The sequence below is a fragment of the Lactuca virosa genome, chromosome 7 (assembly GCF_052849685.1).
Source record: "Lactuca virosa cultivar CGN04683 chromosome 7, Lactuca_virosa_CGN04683_v6, whole genome shotgun sequence".
Classification (NCBI taxonomy): Eukaryota; Viridiplantae; Streptophyta; class Magnoliopsida; order Asterales; family Asteraceae; genus Lactuca; species Lactuca virosa.
Genome location: NC_136432.1, coordinates 216,099,448 through 216,104,962, shown reverse-complemented (window position 1 = coordinate 216,104,962; position 5,515 = coordinate 216,099,448). Strand labels below are relative to the sequence as shown.

General features: G+C 35.8%; 1 pseudogene; it reads left to right on the top strand.

The window, feature by feature from the left end:
• Positions 1-889: 889 nt before the first annotated feature.
• On the top strand, positions 890-5,196 carry LOC145127541 (pentatricopeptide repeat-containing protein At4g35850, mitochondrial-like; annotated as a pseudogene).
• The last annotated feature ends 319 nt before the right edge of the window (positions 5,197-5,515 follow it).

Sequence of the window (5,515 nt, the reverse complement as noted above, 5' to 3'; positions counted from 1 at the left end):
ACAAGGAATATGTCCTTGAGAAAGAATTGAATGAAATTGACGAAGAGAAGGCCACTCCTGAAGAACTAGCCGCCTATAAGAAGCACTAAAATGATGCGACAAAAATTTCTTGCATCATGGTAGCCACCATGACTCCTGAATTGCAAAGATTCTATGAGGATTACTGGCCGTACGAGAAGAAGAAGGGCGTTATGGAGAAGTACCATACGCGAGTTCGTCAAGAAAAGTATGAGGTGGTAAAGTACCTCATAGAAAGAAAAATGAAAGAGGGGGAGTCTGTTAGCAGCCACGTGTAAAGGATGCAACGGTACGTGGATCGCCTTGTTAGTCTTAATGTGCATTTTGAAGAGGAGTTGGATATTTACATAGTCTTGAACTCCTTACCAAGTTGTTATGATCAGTTCATCTTGACCTATCATCTGAACAACAATGAGACCACCTTGGCTCAATTACACAACTTTATGCGATCAATTGAAGCAGGATGAAAGGAAAGAGTATTACCTCCACTCCTGCTAGTGCTCCCATTCTGGCCATTGGTAAAGGGAAAGGGAAAAAGAGGAAAGGTTCACCAAAGAAAAACTGGAAGGGAAAGTCTCAAGTTGATTCGTCAAGCAATGAACCCAAAGATAAATCCAGTTCTGATGCTCCTCCTGTCTCTGATCCCAAAGATGCCACTTGCTTTTATTTCAATGAAAAAGGGCATTGGAAATGAAGTTGCCCAAAGAATCTGCAAGACATTAAATATGGCAAGGTGAAGCCGACTTCTGCAGTTATATACACTATATTATCTAATAACTCATCATCTTCTTGTTCTTGGGTCCTTGATACAGGATGTGAATTTCACATTTGTTCCACTACTAGAAAACAGCCCTTTAATGACGCGCAAACAATGACACGCGCTGATAGAGGGCGCGCATTTGTGCGTGCCCTAAAAAATAATGTCAGTTTTGCAAAATTGAAGGATAGAGGACACACATTTGTGCGTGCCCTAAAATTAATGTCCAACGAAAAAAATTAAAAACGCGGAAGGCACATAAATTTAAGTGGGGGTCGTTTAGAGATGTCGTTTTATAAAATTTTAATACGCGCGTCCCTCTTTCATGCAACTAACGGGGGAAACCAAATCCCCAAAAAATTCAAGTACCCCGCCTTCCCCAAAAATGGAACCTCACAATATCTTTCATGGAGTCGGCGATTGGGATCTACGACTCCTCAAACTCGAAACTCCGGCGATTTTAAGGCTTTTCTTGTCCCCGATATCAAAGAAGCACTAGGGTTTTTATGCTCTGGACCTCACAAGTGCGCACCCATGAACTAGGGCTTTTATTAGCCAATCGCATTCATTTTCACTGTTGTTGGTTCATTATCTAATCGCCAACCACTGCTCGCAGCACTTGGCCGTCGTCAGTTTGTCGTTTCCGCCGACGATTATGCCAAGAGAAACTACGCCAACAATGTGTCATAATACAATACCGTCATTGGATCTCTCAGTTCTCAAAGAATGTATGTCTCTCGCCGCTTTTTTCCATTTCTTACTTAATCAACAACAGCACACCCTTTTTCACTCCACTCTTTCTCTCTCTACAAACAACCAAGAAGCAGCAATAGTAGCACAAGAAAGATGGGCAAAGGAAAAGGCTCATCCCTAGTTCATCTTCTAGTTATCATCTTATGCTTAGTTGCTTTTGGTTTCGCCATTGCCGCCGTAGCACTGTACTTTCTCTTTCTCTCATCTAAATTTGAACTGTTTATGTTGATTTCATCTGTAAGCTAGGGTTTTCTGCTCGATTCCTCTGTTCACATTGATTTTCTCATGTTTAGCGACGATTATATCTGCTGACTTGCTAAATGAGTTCGTCATTTCAATTCCATTCTTCTGCTTCATGAGATCTAGGTTTTTGAATACTAAAGCTGCTCTGAACCTTCACACAATTTTTAGTGATTTTTTGCTTGTAATTGTTCTTAGAGTTCTTCCATTCTGTTTATGCAGTTCATTTTCAGATAATCAAAACTGATGATGATCGTGATTCGTGATCACTAGGTTATTGAATTTGTGCTTTATTGATGACAGGGAACCATTCGCACAGATAATGCAACCAATTCCACTTACTGCGTGTACGATTCAGATATAGCAACAGGCTATGGCGTTGGTGCCTTTCTGTTTCTTCTCTCAGGTGAATCCTTACTCATGGGAGTAACCAAATGCATGTGTTTTGGAAGTCCATTAGCACCTGGTGGAAATCGAGCTTGGACCATCATCTATTTCACATTCTCACTGTAAATCTTTCAACATATATACAAAATAAACAAACTTTTTTGTCCCAATTCTTGAAACTTGAAACTAAAAAGTGTTATCTTTTTGCATAATTTGGAGGCTGAGTTTTGTGGTTGCAGAAGCTTGTTTGATAGCAGGGGTAAAGAAGAATGCATACCATACTAAATACAAGGGTATGACAGAAAGCTTTTCATGTGATACATTAAGGAAAGGTGTTTTAGTTTGCTTGTGATCTTTGTTTTTGTGGGTATTTTTCTGTTGGATGAAGTTGAGGGTTTGTTTCTTTTGGATTTAATGAGCTAAATAGGTTAAGTACTTAATCTATATGGTTATAAGTGGTTGTTTCTTTTTATATTTTTATTTTTTTAATCCGGATATCTAGATAGAATGAGTTAATGGGTTAAGCAAAAAAGTGGCTTAATGTATCAAGACATCAATACTTTACTTCTTCCATTTGAATATTGTTGTTGGAAGGTAAGGGTAAAGTGGCTTAATGTCTGAATACAATACCGTCATTGGATCTCTCACTTCTCAAAGAAGGTATGTCTCTCGCCCTCATTTCACAATGGTTTCATTGTTTAATCATACACTTTACCTTTAAGGTTTTCTGAGAATTCTGAATTCATGAATCTGATAGGGATGTTCATTTATAGGATTTACTTTTTGAGGGATGTATATGATGATATGATGTTGGATGGAGTGAAACCAGAGAAAGATACATTTCGCGCGCTGACTACTGGTAGCATGAAAAGCGTCCGTCTACAGGACTGTTTCTTCTTCCGTGATCAAATGAAATCCATGGGTTTGATTCCTGATGTAAGCTTCTAATGATCGAATCTCTGCCTCCTGTTACTTTGTTTTTAACAGTTAATTGTTTCGTGACGTTGTTCATATTTGTTACAGGTTGTTTTGTATAACTTCATGATCTCAACATGTGGGTAGTGTAAGAACTCCACTGAAGCAACACGGGTATATAGTATCTGTAACTCTATATCATACCTTCATAGATTTTCATCTCCTAACCATTTATTGTCTTGTCTCTTTAACTAAAGATCTTTGAAGAAATGAAGAAGCTTGAAGTAAAACCTACTGGACAAACATTTATCTGTCTGATCAATGCATGTGCAGCCACTGGCAGAGTATATCAAGTGTATGCATTTCATTATCTATTTATATGTCAACACTTCAATAGATACATATTATGAATGATCATATAATATTACATTACCATTTTCAGATATGCAGTTATTCGTGATATGACTCCTGCTGGACTTGGTTTAAACAAATTCTGCTATGTGGGACTTATAGTTGCACATAAGAACAAGAATCCATTAGCCAAGGACACATCTGCTAAAGTAGTTCTTGAGCTATCTTTATATATTTTTTCCCAGTTTCATAAATTTAAATGTTTTTATTTTTTATGAAAAAGATCTTGGAGCTTGTTGAGCAATCCAAAGGGTGGTCTTCACTAAAACAGACTAGGCAGTGGATGCTCTTCAGGAGATGCTTAAGAAAGATAACAAAAATCCTGATGTTTTCATACTGATTCAAATCATGAGGTGACTAAGTTGTAGTAATATTGATAATTTGATATTATCAATTCTTTAAAAAAAAGTACTTATCTATGATGATTATTGACATTTAGGTGTTATCTGAGTTGTGGAGATATTGATCGTGGGGTCAAAGCTTTTAAAGACTACATGAGCTCAAACAATCCACCTGTACCAGAGCTTTATGCTGTAAGTTTAGGATTGTACATAATTTTTTTTAAAATATGGTCTTTAAATCTTTATTCAAGCAGGCACTTAAATCTTTAAAAAATATGGTCTTTAAAAAATATGGTCTTTAAATCTTTACTATGGGAGTTTTTTCAAAGGTTAATAGTATTACATTAAGCTATTATAAACATTTTAGCATATCTCATCGTATTGATTTCGTACAACATATTAAATGTATTTATTGATAATTAGGACGTGATTCTCTCACACACACAAAAGGTCAAAAGAATTAGCTATGTTGTTATTTTTCAGCAGATTGGATTACAGTGTTTTACGTGTATAATTGGATTGTTACTGTATCTGTTATAACTCGTGCTTGTATCTATCTAATTAACTCCTGATAAATTTTAAAGAGTAAATAGAAGTCACTGAAAACATTCGTGATCTAGAGAGATAGAAGTAGAGGGAGGAGGAGAATCATATTGTGTGTTATATTATTCAATCCGATACACAGGAGAGGCATATATATACTCATAAACCACCTCCTTTGACCAATGTGGTTTGACATTGACCTTCATAGTAGTCTAACATAACTCACTAGAGATGATTTGTGATTGTTTGTAAATGTAGCAGTGATTTTAACTGTTAAATAATGTGGATTTGTGTATTCATTTTAATCCGCTTGATACATAACTGGGAGTTTGTTGGGGAATGCAGATGGCATGATGCAGCAAACACTGGTATGAAAATTTCTATTGATCTCTGTGGTTTAACAAATGTTATGTATGCATACAATATTGAATAGAAATAATCAGAAATGCATCTTTAAATAAGATCTGACATGACCTCAATGGTTTAAACCCTCTGGTAATTAATACAAGTCTACAAGGATTATTTAGTAATTTCATCTGAGATATTGGATATAATTGGAACTTTGGCCATAATCTGTTCAAATAGTTAAAAGAAAATGTAAAAACATCAATTTTCAAGATTCACTACATGTTCATAAAAATTGCTATAAAATCTATTTTAACAGGTTATCCCACCCAAACTTATTTTAATTTTGTCACACACCCACATTTTATAATAATCAAAGATATTATGTATGAAAATAACATGTGTCTTTTGTTATTTTATTATTCAGGTTTGAAATTCTTGACTTTTGACCAAGCTTTTGCTGAGAAGCATTATGCTGATTTGTAAGCTTTTGCTGAGAAGCATTATGCTGATTTGCTGAGAAGCATTATTATTCATGACTTCTTGACATATGATAAGAGCAGGCTTCCACCAGGTAAGTATGCTATCATTCATGGTTGATATATAATATAAGTATGATATCATCCATGGTTGATGGTTGGATTGTTGGATTGTCCTGTATATGGTCATGAAAATTCTCCATGAACAATGAATGCCATTTTGGTCTCTCAGGTATCTGCCTTGCCTTGCCTTTTTTGTTGTTATTGATAGTGGGCTTTTTGCATGCTAACACGAGCTTTTCCAATTCCTAAATTCATCCAACATT